General features: G+C 46.6%; 1 protein-coding gene across 3 annotated transcripts in view; it reads left to right on the top strand.

The window, feature by feature from the left end:
- The window catches only part of LOC144501450 (phosphorylase b kinase gamma catalytic chain, skeletal muscle/heart isoform-like), a 146,016-nt gene that overhangs the window by 17,025 nt on the left and 111,257 nt on the right, over window positions 1-17,734 (top strand). The window lies entirely within an intron of this gene.

Genomic DNA, 17,734 nt, shown 5'->3' with positions numbered 1-17,734 from the left:
GAGTAGCGATATTAGTGAGGGAGCATACTACAGCGGTGCAGAGGGTGGACAATTTAGAGGGGTCATGTAATGAGTCACTGTGGGTGGAGCTCAGAAACAGGAAAGGTGCAATCACTATGCTGGGGGTATACTACAGGCCACCTAACAGCCCACGGGAAGTGAAGGAACGGATATGTCAGGAGATTCTGGATATGTGCAGATAAAATAGGGTTGTTGTAGTGGTAGACTTCAATTTCCCTGGTACAGACTGGAAAGTGCTTAGGGCTGGGGGTCTGGACAGGAAGGAATTTGTAAAATGCGTACTGGAAGGTTCTTTGGAACAGTATGTAGATAGCCCAACTAGAGAGGGGGCTATACTGGATCTAGTTCTGGGAAATGAGCCCGGTCAGGTCGTCAAAGTTTCGGTAGGGGAACATGTGGCAAATAGTGACCACAACTCTGTTAACTTTAGGATAGTAATGGACAAGGACGAGTGTTGTCCTAAGGTTAGGGTGCTAAATTGGGGGAAGGCTAACTATAGCCGGATTAGGCAGGAATTGGTGGCCGTTGATTGGGAGAGGCTGTTCAGGGGTAAGTCCACGTCTGGCATGTGGGAGTCTTTTAAGGAACAGTTGATAAGGCTGCAGGACAGGCATGTGCCTGTAAAAAGGAAGGATAAGAAAGGTAGGATTCGAGAGCCATGGATAATCAGGGAAATTGAGGATCTGATCAAAAAGAAAAGAGAGGTGTACGTTAGGCCCAGGCAACTGAAAACAGATGGAGCTCTGAGGGAATACAGAGAGTGTAGGAAAGAACTCAAACGAGGAGTTAGAAGGGCAAAAAGAGGTCACGAAATGTTCTTGGCAGACAGGATTAAGGAGAATCCTAAGGCATTTTATTCATATGTTAGGAACAAAAAGAGTTGTCTTGGAAAAAGTCGGGCCTCCCAGGGACAAAGGAGGGGAATTATGCTTAGAACCCAAGGGAATAGGGGAGATCCTAAATGAATACTTTGCATCGGTATTCACAAAGGAGAGGGACTTGTTGACTGGGAGTGTCTCAGAGGGAGGTGTTGACCCATTAGAGAGAATCTCCATTACAAGGGAGAAAGTGTTAGGTTTTTTAGGTAACATTAAAACTGACAAATCCCCAGGGCCTGATGGCATCTATCCTCGACTGCTCAGGGAGACAAGAGATGTAATTGCTGGGCCTCTGACGGAAATCTCTTTCTCTTCATTGGACACAGGTGAGGTCCCTGAGGATTGGAGGATAGCGAATGTGGTACCGTTATTTAAGAAGGGTAGCAGGGATAACCCGGGTAATTATAGGTCAGTGAGCTTGACGTCCGTGGTAGGGAAGGTGTTGGAGAGGATTCTTAGAGACAGGATGTATGCGCATTTAGAACAGAACAATCTCATTAGTGACAGACAGCATGGTTTTGTAAGAGGGAGGTCGTGCCTTACAAATTTGTTTTTTGAGGAAGTGACAAAAACGGTTGACGAAGGAAAGGCCGTGGATGTCGTCTATATGGATTTCAGTAAGGTATTTGACAAAGTCCCTCATGGCAGGTTGGTTAAGAAGGTTAAGGCTCATGGGATACAAGGAGAGGTGGCTAGATGGGTAGAAAACTGGCTTGGCCACAGGAGGCAGTCGAAGGGTCTTTTTCCGGCTGGAGGTCTGTGACCAGTGGTGTTCCGCAGGGCTCTGTACTGGGACCTCTGCTATTTGTGATATATATATAAATGATTTGGAAGAAAGTGTAACTGGTGTTATCAGCAAGTTTGCGGATGACACGAAGGTGGCTGGACTTGCGGATAGCGATGAACATTGTCGGACAATACAGCAGGATATAGATAGGCTGGAAAATTGGGCGGCGAAATGGCAGATGAAATTTAATCCAGATAAATGCGAAGTGATGCATTTTGGAAGAACTAATGTAGGGGGGAGTTATACTCCCCGTTCAAATTTATTGGGTAAAAGACCGTCCCAGGTCTCCCTGTGACCTATTTCCGGTTTCCTGTTGCTCAGGAAAAAAAAACAAAAAAGCAACTCCAAAAAAAGTAAGTAAAAATAAATTCAGCTTATCTTAGCTTCCAGTTCTGCCCTCCAAAAATCACTCCCCTCTGCCCGCTCCACCGGAAGAATATATAGAAAGGATATTATTAAAATAGAAAGAGTGCAGAAAAGATTTACTGGGAAGCAACCGGGACTTGATGGTTTAAGTTATAAGGAGAGGCTGGATATACTGGGACTTTTTTCCCTGGAGCATAGCAGGCTTAGGGGTGATCTTATAGAGGTCTATAAAATAATGAGAGGCGTAGATCAGATAGATAGTCAACATCTTTTCCCATAGGTAGAACAGTCTTAAACTAGAGGGCATAGGTTTCAGGTGAGAGGGGAGAGATCAGCACGGGTCCAGAGGGGAATTTTTTTCACACAGTGGTGAGTGTCTAGAACCAGCTGCCAGAGGCAGGTATGACTTTGTTTTTTAAAAAGCATTTAGACAGTTACATGGGTAAGATGGGTATAGAGGGATATGGACCAAATGCGAGCAATTGGGACTAGCTTAGTGGTAAAAACTGGGTGGCATAGATAAGTTGGGCTGAAGGGCCTGTTTCCATGCTTTAGGCCTCTATGACTCAGTCACAAAAACAATCTTCGATCATCACCGTCTGCCTCCTGTCACTAAGCCAATTTTGGATTCAGTTTGCCAAATTGCCCTGTACCCATGGGCTCTTACCATCTTTATTAGCTTCCCATGTTGGACCTTGTCAAAAGCCATACTGAAGTCTATCTCGACTACAATAACTCCACTGCCCTCATCTACACACCTAGTCACCTGTTCGAAAAATTCAATCAAATTTGTAAGACAGGATCTCCCCCCTGACAAAGCCATGTTGACTATCCCTGATTAATCCTTGCCTCTCCAAGTTGAAATTAATTCTGTCCCTCTGAATTTTTTCCAATAGTTTCCCTCCAACTGAAGTTAGATTCAGTGGCCTGTAATGTCCTGTTTTTTTCCCCCTACTTCCCTTCTTGACGAATTGTAACACAGTAGTTGTCCTCCTGTACTTTCGCACCTCTCATGTGGCCAGAGAGGATTTGATAATTAGCATCAGAGTCCTTGCAATCTCCTCCCTGGTCTCCCACAGAACCCTGGGTACATCTCATAGAAACATAGAAACTAAAAGCAGGAGTAGGCCATTCGGCCCTTCGAGTCTGCTCTGTCATTCATTTTGATCATGGCTGATCATCAAATTCAATATACTGATCATACCTCCCTCCCATATCCCTTTAGCCCCAAGAGCTATCTAATTTCTTCTTGAAATCAGGCAATGTTTTGGCCTCAACTACTTCCTGTGGTAGTGAATTCCACATATTCATCACTCTCTGGGTGAAGAAATTTCTCATCACCTCAATTCTTATCCTCGACTATGACCCCTAGTTCTGGACTTCCCAAACATCGGAAACATTCTTTCTGAATTTAGAAAGAGCCTTAGAAAGAGCCTCTTCCATAAAGGACCCCGAACAACAGGATTATTAATTAACCCCTTTTTTATTGCATAATACTATATCCTAATTGCCTGAGGGCAGTTAAGAGTCAACCACATTGTTGTGGCTCTGGAGTCACATGTAGGTCAGACGAGGTAAGGATGACAGATTTCCTTCCCTAAAGGACAATAAAGTCATAGAGGTTTACAGCATGGAAACAGGCCCTTTGGCCGAACTTGTCCAGGTCGCCCTTTTTTTTAACCGCTAAGCTAGTCCTAATTGCCTGCGTTTGGCCCATATCCCTCTATACCCATCTTACCCATGTAACTGTCTAAACGCTAAATTACAAAATTGTACCCACCTCTACTACTACCTCTGGCAGCTTGTTCCGGACACTCACCACCCTCTGCGAAACATTTGCCCCTCTGGACACTTTTGTATCTCTCCCCTCTCATCTTAAACTAAGCCCTCTAGTTTTAGACTCCCCTATCTAGCTGATCTATGCCCCTCATTATTTTATAGACCTCTATAAGGTCACCCCTCAGCCTCCTACGCTCCAGAGAAAAAAGGCCCCAGTTTATCCAGTCTCTCCTTATAACTCAATCCATCAAGTCCCGGTAGCATCCTAGTAAATCTTTTCTGCACTGTTTCAAGTTTAATAATATCCTTTCTATAATAGGGTGACAGAACTGTACACAGTATTCCAAGTGTGGCCTTACCAATGTCTTGTATAACTTCAACAAGACGTCCCAACTCCTGTATTCAATGTTCTGACCAATGAAGTGGAGATGCCGGCGTTGGACTGGGGTAAACACAGTAAGTTTAACCACACCAGGTTAAAGTCCAACAGGTTTATTTGGTAGCAAAAGCCACTCAAGCTTTCGGAGCCTTAAGCTCTTTCTTCACCTGAAGGCTAAAGGCTCCAAAAGTTGTGTAGCTTTTGTTACCAAATAAACCTGTTGGACTTTAACCTGGTGTTGTTATCTTCTTACTGTGCTGACCAATGAAACCAAGCATGCCGAATGCCTTCTTCACCACTCTGTCCACTTGTGACTCCACTTTCAAGGAGTTATGAACCTGTACCCCATGATCTCTTTGATCTATAACTCTCCCCAAGGCCCTACCATTAACTGAGTAAGTCCTGTCCTGGTTCAATCGACCAAAATGTATCACCTTGCATTTATCTAAATTAAACTCCATCTGACATTCATCAGCCCAATGACCCAATTGATCAAGATCCCATTGCAATCCTAGATAACCTTCTTCACTGTCCACTATGCCACCAATCTTGGTGTCATCTGCAAACTTACTAACCATGCCTACTAAATTCTCATCCAAATCATTAATATAAATGACAAATAACAGTGGACCCAGTACCGATCCCCGAGGCACACCGCTGGTCACAGGCCTCCAGTTTTAAAAACAACTCTCTGCAACTGCCCTCTGTCTTCTGTCATCAATTTCTGTCATCAAGGGGATAGTGCCAGAGGACTGGAGAGTGGTGAATGTTGTTCCTCTGTTCAAGAAAGGAAATAGGGGGCCTTAAGTACAACCCTATCAAAGTGATTTCCCCCTTCTTATTTCTCAGTTCAACCCATATAGACTCAGTACTGCCGTGATGTTTTCCTTAATCAAAAGTACAACTCCCCCTCCACTCTTACCTCCTGTTCTATCTTTCCTTTAGCAACATTAGTGAACCTCCATGTGCCTATCTAATAACCGCTTGAAAGTTCCTAAAGTGTCCGACTCCACTATCACAGCAGGCAGTCCATTCCACACACCAACCACTCTCTGAGTAAAGAACCTACCTCGGACATCCCTCCTATATCTCCCACCATGAACCTTATAGTTAACCTGATGGGTTTTTCCGACAATCGACAATGGTTTCATCGTCATCAGTAGATTCTTAATTCCAGATATTTTTTATTGAATTCAAATTCCACCATCTGCCATGGTGGGATTCAAACCCAGTTCCCCAGGACATTAGCTGAGTTTCTGGATTAATAGTCTAGCAATAATAGCACTAAGCCATCGCCTCTTCAACATACTGATCTAAAAACAAACTCATACACACTCCAAGAACGTATTTGCTACAGTATTATTGCTAATTCGATTTGCCCAATCTATCTGTAAATTAAAAGTCACCCATGATTACAGTATCCTTGTTATAAACGTCCCTAATTTCCTGCTTGATGCCATCCCCTAGCTTGCCTCTACTGTGGAGGCCCATAGACAGCTCCCACTGATGTTTTCTGCCCCTTGCTGCATCTTAGTTCCACTCAGACTGATTCTACATCTAGAGCTTGAGCCAATATCCTCTCTCGCTATTGCACTGACTTCAGGTCAGGTGAGAGTGACGGCCCTTGATTTCAAGGGAGCGTTTGACCAAGTATGGCATCCCTAGCAAAACTGGAGTCAATGGAAATCCGGGGAAATCCTCTGCTTAGTCATATCTGGCACAAAGGAAGATGGTTGTGGTCATTGGAGATCAATTGTCTCAGTCCAGGTCAATCAGAGCAGGAATTCCTCAGGGTAGTGTCCTCAGCCCAACCATCTTCAGCTGCTTCATCAATGACCTTCCTTCCAGCATCAGGTGAGGATATTCGCTGATGACTGCACAATGGAAAGTAATATTTGTGTCACACAAATGCCACAATCTCAAACAACAGAGGAAGTAACTGTTGACCCTTGACATTCAATGCCATCACCAACGCTGAATCCCTCACTATCAACATTGAATCACAGAATCCCTACAATGCAGGCCATTCTGCCTATCAAGTTTGCACCGAGTCTACTAACGATCTTACCCAGGCCCACACCCCACCCTAACCCCGTAAACCAACGTATTTAGCATGGCTAATCCACTTAACCAACACATCTTGGGACACCAAGGGGCAATTTACCATGGCTAATCCACCTAAACTACACATCTTGGGACACAAAGGAGCAATTTACCATGGCTAATCCACCTAACCTACACATTTTGGGACACAAAGGGGCAATTTACCATGGCTAATCCACCTAACCTACACATCTTGGAACACAAAGGGGCACTTTAGCTTGGCCATCCACCTAACCTGCACATCTTGGGACACAAAGGGGCAATTTACCATGGACAATCCACCTAACATGCACATCTCTGGGCTGTGGGAGAAAATGGAAACAACTGAAGGAAACCCATGCAGACATCCTGTGGGTTACCATTAACCAAAAACTGACAGCGATCATAATTCCATTAGATTCCAGATTGTTATGGAAAAGGACCGGATGGGCCAGAAATCAAAGTTCTTAACTGGGGGAAGGCTGATTTTAATGAGATCAAATATGATTTGGCCCAAGTTGTTTTACAAGTACATTAAGGGTAAAAAGATAACTAGGGAAAGACGAGGGCCCATTCAGAGCCACAGTAGAAATCAAGTCTCACGAATTTGATTGAGTATTTTGAAGGAGTAACCAAGAAAGTGGATGAGGACAGTGCAGTTGATGTTATCTGCATGGCTTTTGACAAGGTTGTTGCAAAAGTTAAATCTCACGGGATACAGGGTAAGGTAGCCAAATGGATACAATGATGATAGAAGATAGAAGATGGTTGCAGAGGGTTGTTTTTCAAACTGGAGGCCTGTGACCAGCAGTGTGCCTCACGGATTGGTGCTGAGTCCACTGTTATTTGTCTTTTACATTAATGATTTGGATGAGAATTTAGGAGGCATGGTTAGTAAGTTTGCAGATGACAACAAGATTGGTGGCATACTGGACAGTGAAGAGGTTATCTAGGATTGCAACAGGATCTTGATCAATTGGGCCACTGGACTGATGAATGGCAGATGGAGTTTAATTTAGATAAATACGAGGTGATGCATTTGGGTAGATCAAATCAGGGCAGGACTTATTAAGTTAATGGTAGGATGTTGAGGAGAGATCTAAGGGTACAGTTCATAGTTCCTTGAAAGCGGAGTCACATGTGGACAAAGTGCTGAAGAAGGCATTCGGCATGCTTGGTTTCATTGGTCAGAACATTGAATACAAGAGTTGGGACATTTTGTTGAAGTTGTTCAAGACATTGGTAAGGCCACACTTGGAATACTGTGTACAGTTCTGGTTTCCCTATTATAGAAAGGATATTATTAAACTAGGTCACCCTATTATAGAAAGGGTATTATTAAACTAGAAAGAGTGCAGAAAAGATTTACTAGGATGCTACCAGGGCTTGATGGTTTGAGATATAAGGATAGGCTGGATAGACTGGGACCATTTTCCCTGGAGTGTAGGAGACTTAGGGGTGATCTTATAGAGGTCTATAAATTAATGAGACATAAATCATCTAGATAGTCAACATCTTTTCCCAAAGGTAGGGGAGTCTAAAACTAGAGGGCAGAGGTTTAAGGTGAGAGGGAAGGGATACAAAAGGGTCCATCGGGCATTTTTTTCACATAGACTGTGGAGAGTGTCTGGAACAAGCTGCCAGAGGTGGTAGTAGAGGCAGGTACAATTTTGTCTTTTAAACAGCATTTAGGCAGTTACATGGGTAAGATGGGTACAGAGGGATATGGGCCAAACGTGGGCAATTGGGACTAGCTTACTGGGTAGATAAAAGGGCGGCATGGACAAGTTAGGCTGAAGGGCCTGTTTCCGTGCTGTAAAGCTCTATGATTCCATGTGGCAATTTGTGTGGAGCCGAAGGACATAGATAGAGTTCTAAATGAACACTTTGTGTTGGTGTTCACTAGTGAGAGGGACAATGTGGATATAGAAATCAGGGAGAAGGACTGTGATACAATTACAGAAATTACCTTAGACAGAGCGGAGGTTTGGAGTGGTCTGGCAGGCTTAAAAGTAGATAAGTCTCCAGGGCCAGATCAAATGTATCCCAGGCTGTTGAGTGAGGCAAGGGAGGGAATAGCATGGGCACTGGTAATAATTTTCAATTCCTCTCTGGCCACGGTAGAGGTGCTGGAGGACAGCCAATGTGGTACCATTATTCAAGAAGAGAGGAAGGGATAAACCAGGAAACCACAGGCCAGTCAGACTAACCTCAGTGATGGGGAAACTATTGAGAAACCGAATTAATCTGCATTTGGAGAGGCAGGGATTAATCAAGGACGGTCAGCACAATTTGGTTAAGGGGAGGTCATGTCTGACCAACTGGATTGAATTTTTCGTAGAGGTGACCAGGTGTGTAGATGAGGGCAATGCATTTGACATAGTCTACTTGGATTTCAGCAAGGCTTTTGATAAGGTCCCACCTAGGAGACTAGTAGCGAAGGTAAGAGCCCGTGGGATCAAAGGAAAATTGGCAAATTGGATCCAGAATTGGCCGAGTGGCAGGAAGCAGAGTGTGATGATCGAGCGGTGTTTTTCTGATGGGAAGATTGTCCAGTGAGATCCCACAGAAATCAGTGTTGGGGCCCTCGCTGTTTGTGGGTTTATATAAATGATTTAGACTCGAATGCTGGAGGGTTGATCAGTAAGTTCGTGGATGATAAGAAAATTGGTGGGGTGGTAAATAGGGAGGACGATAACTTTAGATTACAGGATGTAGAGAGGCTGGTCAGATGGGCTGATCAGTGGCAAATGGAATTCAATCTGAATAAGTGTGAGATGACGCATTAGGACAGGACAAACAAGGCAAATGAATGTATGATGAATGACAGGACCCTGGGAAGCACCGAAGATCAGAGGGACTTTGGTGTGCATGTACACCGATTCCTTAAGGTAGGGGGACAGGTGGATAAAGTGGTTAAGAAGGCATATGATACACTGGCCTTTATTAGCTGAGGTATAGAGTTTAAGAGCAGGGGAGGTCATACAGGAACTATATAAACCGTTGGTTAAGCCAAAGATAGAGTATTATGTGCAGTTTCAAAATCCACATTATAGGAGGCGATGTGATAGTACTGGAAAGGATACAGAGGAGATTCACCAGGATGTTGCCAGAGCTGGAGAGTTTTAGTAACGAAGAGAGATTGGATAGACTGGGGTTGTTTTCCTTGGAGCAGAGGAGACTGAGGGGAAACATGGCCGAGATGTATAAAATTATGAGGAGCATTGATAGAGTAGACAGAAAGAAACTCTTCTCTTTGGTGGATCAATGACCAAGGGGTATAGATTTAAGGTAAGGGGCGGATTTAAGGTAAGGGGCGGAAGGTTTAGAGTAGATGTGAGGAAAAACCTTTTCACCCAGAAAGTGGTGGGAATCTGGAACTCTCTGCCTGAAAGGGTGGTGAAAGCAGAGACTCTCATATCATTGAAGAAGTATTTAGACATATACTTGCGATGCCAAGGCACACACGATGGGCCAATCAACCTTTTTCTCTGCTGTAGACTCTATAACAGTGCAAGCCCCTGACACGCAGTAGACACTGGTCTCCATCATTTTTTAACACAAGATCACTTATAGCATCAATTCTTAAATAATTCAATTTCACTAAAACTCTCCAAAATGTACTTATGCATAATACTCAACTGCTCTCAGTGTGACACATGTGCTTGCACACTATCTGTGAGTGCTGTGAAGTCTGGGTCATAGACTGAGATGGCCAATCTTATACAGTCCATCAGATGCACATTTGTGAGATAAGTGCGACACTTGGATTTGATGATTTTCATCTGGGAAAAAGTCACCTTGCAGAGGTATGTGGAACCAAAGTAAGCATTCACATTGAGTGCACACAACGCCAGAAGAGTGTACTTTTCTCTGTTTACAAGTCTCCAAAAGTCTTCCCTTGACCAAGCTTTTAGCTCTATGTAGTGTAACTATGAGAAGAGATTGGATAGGTTGGGGTTATTTTCTTTGGAACAAAGAAGGCTGAGGGGTGACTTGATAGAGGTGTACAAAGTTATGAAGAGAAGAGATAGAATGGACAGGATAAAATTGTTTCCCTTAGTGGAGAGTTCTAGAACCAGAGGCGATTCACTGCTTGAGTTGGAGTTGGAGGTGGAGGTAGAGACCCTAAACTCTTTACAAAAGTACCTGTATCTGCACCTTAAGTGCTGTAAACTACAGGGCTATGGGCCATGTGCAACAATGTGGGATTAGAAAGGGCACCTGGGTGTCCTCGGGCTGATGTGGACAAGATGAGCAGAATGGCCTCCTTCTGTGCTGTACCTTTTCGATGGTTCTATGTCATTTTGCATGGTGATTATTTCCATGTCAAGTTCATCACTTTGCTCACACACCTGCTGAAATGTTGCTGTCAGTTCCCCCATGTCCACTTGAAGAAAAGGATTTGAAACAAATAATAATTTGTTCCATCTTGTCTAACTCCTGAAATCGTGTGTTGAATTCCTTTTCCCACTTGTTCAGATCGTCAAGAATATGTTTGAATGGAACTCTGTCTGTGTGACCTGTTGTTGGGTTTTCTCCAGATTTGGGAAGTGCTCAGTAATTTTGTTCTTTTTTTTTATAGTTTTCCAATTCAATCAAATCAAATCCAATTCAGAGTCTCAACAAGTTGAGACATTTCCGATCCAGGCTGACAAGACAGGGTGAGCGACCAAACCACCCTGTCCTGGGCCCGATCTACATGAGCCAAGCTGATTGGAGAAGGGGGAGGTTCCTCCTCCAAGACTTGGGCTCATTTGCATCTTAGCCAAAAGGCCGAGATGCCGCTTTTAAAAATTGCTTCATATGAAACATATGAAGCCTCAGCGTAACCTAATGACCTCAACCAAGTGCAGCATCCTCTCTATGCTACACTTGATCTTAGCCAAAAGGCCGAGAAGCGATTTAACTGGGGGCCCACGGGCTCAGTTTCACTGCACTGATCGTGTGTGACAAGCCTCTGTCCCTCCCCTGCAGCTCACGGTTCAACTCATTCAATGTTACATTTACATTCGTAAGAAATGCCACATCTAGCAACTATGCGTTAGCTGACAGCTCGCTGTACACCTCATTTCTTGATTTAAGGAAAATGACAGTTTCAAGCATCAGATCTAAAAATCTCTGGAGGACTTTTCCTCGACTTAACCACCTCACATTAATCACATACGATTAGCTCACCGTAGGTGACATCAAACTCATCGAGTTACGATTTGAACAAGTGATATTCATACAATCAAAGAATCCCTACAGAGCAGGAGGAGGCTATTCGACCCATTGAGCATTAACCGACAACAATCCCACCCAGACCTTATTGCCGTAACCCCACCCTGCTAACCCCCCTTCAATCTAAGGGGCACTTTAGCATGGCCAATCCATCTGACCTGTACATCTTTGGACTGTGGGAGAAAACTGGAGCACCCAGAGGAAACCCACGCTGACACGGGGAGAATGTGCAAACTCCACACAGACAGTGACCCAAGCCGGAATTGAACCCAGGTCCCCGGCACTGTGTGGCAGCAGTGCTGACCACTGTGCTGTCATTACGTGAGAAAAGTCAATAACCTTGCTCACTAGTGCTTGTTGGTGGATAACACAGTGGTAATTGTCAAAGCAGTGGAATTCTGGATCATTTCTGCAAAGTGCAACAAAGCCTGCATTGACACTCAGCACTGACGGTGCACCATCAGCTGTGATTGAAAGCAGTTTCTTTATCGGAATGTTTTTCCCAGTAACAAACCTTTTGAATTTGTTGTGGACATCCTTGCCTCGTGTCCTCTCTTTGAGTGGCAAAAGAGCGAGGAAGTCCTCCTTTGTTGTTGCCCTGTTGCACAACCAGCCCAGTGATTCTCGGCTCCATGGAGGTTGCTTCCCTTTCCCAGCCTGTTGGCGGTTTTTCCTGGTGATTCTCCCTCTAACTCAAGCTGAACAAACTTACATCTTTTCTCAAATCTTCAAGAATTTGGTCTTTCAATCTGCATAGTGCCACTCCCCCCTGCCAATCATCTCCATCTTCATAGTGCCCCCCCTTGCCTCCATACCCTTCATAGTGTCCCCCCTTGCCTCCATATCCTTCATAGTGCCCCCCCTTGCCTCCATACCCTTCATAGTGCCCCCCCTTGCCTCCATACCCTTCATAGTGCCCCCCCTTGCCTCCATACCCTTCATAGTGCCCCCCCTTGCCTCCATATCCTTCATAGTGCCCCCCCTTGCCTCCATATCCTTCATATTGCCATCCCTTGCCTCCATACCCTTCATAGTGCCCCCCTTGCCTCCATACCCTTCATAGTGCCCCCCCCTTGCCTCCATATCCTTCATAGTGCCCCCCCTTGCCTCCATACCCTTCATAGTGCCCCCCCTTGCCTCCATACCCTTCATAGTGCCCCCCCTTGCCTCCATATCCTTCATAGGCCCACATCCACTCAGGCTCCACCTCCACTCAGGACTTACCTCCTTGGCCCTGCCCCGGCACAGTTATAGTGCCTAGTGGGCAGTGCCAGGTTGACACTGCCCCACAGGCATTACCTGGCTTTGCTGCTGACCACCCGGGTAATTCAGTGGCCTCCGAATTCCAGTAAGGCAATTTGATCTGCTCTCTGCTGGTGTCAGCTGTGGAGCCCAGCTGTGATTCCTGCCGACGTAAGGACCGACTGAGGTAGTAAGTGCCGGTGAGGCTGGATGATGCCATGCTGACTGCATTAATGACATGCTCAGCATTTAATTAATATGTAAAACAGTTTTGTTCACTTCTTAGGCAAAGCCAATCTCACCGGCAAAGCTCTGCATGCAGTGAGAAAGCAGGACAAAGCTGATCTTTCACTTTTATCTTTTTTGCTCGCTTTGCCTGTCGATCAGCTCGCCCTGCCTGTCGATGGGCTCAGTGTGCCTGTCGATGGGCTCGGTGTGCCTGTCGATGGGCTCGGTGTGCCTGTCGATGGGCTCGGTGTGCCTGTCGATGGGCTCGGTGTGCCTGTCGATGGGCTCGGTGTGCCTGTCGATGGGCTCGGTGTGCCTGTCGATGGGCTCGGTGTGCCTGTCGATGGGCTCGCCCTGCCTGTCGATGGGCGCAGGGTGCCTGTCGATGGGCGCAGGGTGCCTGTCGATGGGCGCAGGGTGCCTGTCGATGGGCGCAGGGTGCCTGTCGATGGGCGCAGGGTGCCTGTCGATGGGCGCAGGGTGCCTGTCGATGGGCGCAGGGTGCCTGTCGATGGGCGCAGGGTGCCTGTCGATGGGCGCAGGGTGCCTGTCGATCGGCGCAGTGTGCCTGTCGATCAGCATGGTGTGCTTGTCGATCGGCTCGCCGTGCGCGTGTCGATCAGCTCAGTGTGCCTGTCGCTCAGCACGGCGTGCCTGTCGATCGGCGCAGGGTGCCTGTCGATCAGCATGGTGTGCCTGTCGCTCAGCATGGCGTGCCTGTCGATTGACGCAGGGTGCCTGTCGATCGACGCAGGGTGCCTGTCGATGGGCGCAGGGTGCCTGTCGATGGGCGCAGGGTGCCTGTCGATGGGCGCAGGGTGCCTGTCGATGGGCGCAGGGTGCCTGTCGATGGGCACAGGGTGCCTGTCGATGGGCGCAGGGTGCCTGTCGATGGGCGCAGGGTGCCTGTCGATGGGCGCAGGGTGCCTGTCGATGGGCGCAGGGTGCCTGTCGATGGGCGCAGGGTGCCTGTCGATCGGCGCAGGGTGCCTGTCGATGGGCGGAGGGTGCCTGTCGATGGGCGCAGGGTGCCTGTCGATGGGCGCAGGGTGCCTGTCGATGGGCGCAGGGTGCCTGTCGATGGGCGCAGGGTGCCTGTCGATGGGCGCAGGGTGCCTGTCGATGGGCGCAGGGTGCCTGTCGATGGGCGCAGGGTGCCTGTCGATGGGCGCAGGGTGCCTGTCGATGGGCGCAGGGTGCCTGTCGATGGGCGCAGGGTACCTGTCGATGGGCGCAGGGTGCCTGTCGATGGGCGCAGGGTGCCTGTCGATGGGCGCAGGGTGCCTGTCGATGGGCGCAGGGTGCCTGTCGATGGGCGCAGGGTGCCTGTCGATGGGCGCAGGGTGCCTGTCGATGGGCGCAGGGTGCCTGTCGATCGGCGCAGGGTGCCTGTCGATCAGCATGGTGTGCAGTGAGCCACAGTGAGCTGGCCATATCGCGCCCAGCTTTGCGAGCAGTCTGGGAGAGGAGTGAAGTTGATAATGAAGAAATTGATTTTGAATGAGACCTTGGGAAAACTTCCGGTCTTCCCAATATTTGTTTGCAGGAATTTCTGCTCAGCTTGCACTTGGTCTTAGATAAGCAGTCTGATAATGTTGCTAGTTAAGAGAGCTGGTGCTGAGGCAGAGTTAGCTATCATCAGCCTATTATAGGGTCCTGAACATTTTTAAGGCAGAGAGAGGAAGTAGATTCTTTATGAATGAGGGTATTAATGTTTTTTGGTGATTGGTGGAACGTGGAGTTGAGGCCACAATCAGATCAGCCAAGATCTTATTGAATGGTGGAGCAGACTAAAAGGGCCAAATGGCCTACCCCTACTCCAAATATGCATGTCCGTATGTGAACACTAATGCCGTGCCTTCCCATGATGTCAGGATGAATCATAGAATCATAGAAACCCTACAGTGTAGAAAGAGGCCATTTGGCCCATCGAGTCTGCACCGACCACAATCCCACCCAGGCCGTACTCCCATATCCCTACATATTCACCCGCTAATCCCTCTAACCTACGCATCTCAGGACATTAAGAGGCAATTTTAGCACAGCCAATAAACCTAACCCGAACATCTTTGGACAGTGGGAGGAAACTGGAGCACCCGGAGGAAACCCACGCAGACACGAGGAGAATGTGTAAACTCCACACAGACAGTGACCTAAGCTGGGAATTGAACCCAGGTTCCTGGAGCTGTGAAGCAGCAATGCTAACCACTGTGCTACCGTGTCACGCATGAGGCAGCATGTAGATGAGAAATAGGATGAGGCACAGGAGTAAGAGGTAAGGGAGGGAGAGCCAGAAGAGAAACCATTGCAGTTCATTCTCTGGCTACAATTAAATCAGTAAGATTGGTGCCACGTATTGGAAATAGTAGTCATTTTCAAACAAAAAGCCACAATAAATAATGAGGTTTCCAATTCCTGTGCCAGTAACTCTGCTTTGCTCATCATTTGCCATGGATTCTGTCAATCATACTGTTGTGTGAGTTAATACTGCTATCCTCTTCTTAACTGGTTCAGGGAGAATTAAGCCCATCCCCTATGTCTTAACACAAGATCAGAATTTACAGTTTGTGCCAAGATATCTGATCTGAGCCAGGATAGGAATAAGAACATAAGAACTAGGAGCAGGAGTGGGCCATTTGGCCCCTCAGGCCTGCTCTACCATTCAATAAGATCATGGCTGATCATTTCCTTGGCCCAGCTCCGCTTACCCGCCCACTCACCATAACCCTCAATTCCTTTACTGTTCAAAAATTGATCTATCTTTGCCTTAAAAACATTCAATGAGGTAGCCTCAACTGCTTCAGTGGGCAGCGAATTCCACAGATTCACAACTGTTTGGGTGAAGAAGGTCCTCCTCAACTCAGTCCGAAATCTGCTCCCCCTTATTTTGCAGCTATGCCCCCTAGTTCTGATTTCACCTGCCAGTGGAAAGAACCTCCCTGCTTCTATCTTATCTATTCCCTTCATAATTTAATATCCCCCCTCATTCTTCTAAATTCCAATGAGTATAGTCCCAGTCTACTGTCTCTCCTCATGAGCCAACCCTCTCAACTCCAGAATCAATATAGTGAATCTCCTCTGCACCACCTCCAATGCCAGTTTATCCTTTCTCATGTAAGGAGACCAAAACTGTACACAATACTCCAGGTGTGACCTCACCAGCACCTTATACAGCTCCAACATAACCTCCCTATTTTTAAACTCCATCCCTCTATCAATGAAGGACAAAATTCCATTTGAATTCTAAATTACCTACTGCACCTGTAAACTTTTTGTGATTCCTGCACAAGGACACCCAGGTCCCTCTGCACAGCAGCATGCTGCAATTTTTTACCATTGAAACAATAGTCCATTTTGCTGTTATTCCAACCAAAATGGATAACCTCACATTCACCAACTTTGTACTCCATCTGCCAGACCCTTGCCCACTCAAACTATCTATATCCCTTTGCAGACGTTCAGTGTCCTCTGCACACTTTGCTCCACCACCATTTGGTCCCCAACTCCAAATCATCCATGTGAATTATAAACAATTGCAGTCTCAACACCGATCCTTGAGGCACACCACTCGTCACTGATTGCCAACCAGTAAAACACCCATTTATCCCCCATTGTTTGTTTTCTGGGCCGCAGGGCCTCAATGCTCGAATGCAGTGAGGAGTAAAACTATCTGGGTGTCCACCCTAATAAAGAACAAAGAAAATTGCAGCACAGGAACAGGCCCTTCGGCCCTCCAAGACTGCACCAGCCATGCTGCCCGACTTAACTAAAACCCCCCACCCTTCCGGAGACCATATCCCTCTATTCCCATCTCATTCATGTACTTGTCAAGATGCCCCTTAAAAGTCACTAACGTATCCTCTTCCACTACCTCCCCCGGCAACGAGTTCCAGGCACTCACTATTCTCTGTGTAAAAAATCTGCCTCGTATATCTCTTTTAAATCTTGCCCCTCGCACCTTAAACCTATGCCCCCTCGTAATTGATTCTTCCACCCTGGGAAAAAGCTTCTGACTATCCACTCTGTCCATGCCTCTCATTATCTTGTAGACTTCTATCAGGTCTCCCCTCAACCTCCGTCGCTCCAGTGAGAACAAACCAAGTTTCTCCAACCTCTCCTCATAGTTAATGCCCTCCATACCAGGCAACATCCTGGTAACTCTTTTCTGTACCCTCTTCAAAGCCTCCACATCCTTCTGGTAGTGTGGCAACCAGAATTGAACACTATATTCCAAGTGCGGCCTCACTAAGGTTTAATAAAGCTGCAACATGACTTGCGAATTTTTAAACTCAATACCCCGGCCGATGAAGGCAGGCATGCGGTATGCCTTCTTGACTACCTTCTCCACCTGCATTGCCACTTTCAGTGACCTGTGTACCTGTGCACCCAGATCCCTTTGCCTATCAATACTCCTAAGGGTTCTGCCATTTACTGTATATTTCCTATCTGTATTAGACCTTCCAAAATGCATTACCTCACATTTGTCCGGATTAAGCTCCATGTGCCATCTCTCCGCCCAAGTCTCCAACTGATCTATATCCTGCTGTATCCTCTGATGGTCCTCATCGCTATCCACAAATCCACCAACCTTTGTGTCAAACTTACTAATCGACCCAGTTATATTTTCCTCCAAATCATTTATATATATTACAAACAGCAAAGGTCCCAGCACTGATCCCTGAGGAACACCACTTGTCACAGCCCTCCATTCAGAAACACACCCTTCCACTGCTACCCTCTGTCTTCTTT

The sequence above is a fragment of the Mustelus asterias genome, chromosome 12, assembly GCF_964213995.1.
Source record: "Mustelus asterias chromosome 12, sMusAst1.hap1.1, whole genome shotgun sequence".
In the NCBI taxonomy this organism is placed as follows: domain Eukaryota; kingdom Metazoa; phylum Chordata; class Chondrichthyes; order Carcharhiniformes; family Triakidae; genus Mustelus; species Mustelus asterias.
Note: the sequence above shows the minus strand (reverse complement) of the source record. Positions and strands in the feature narration are given on the sequence as shown.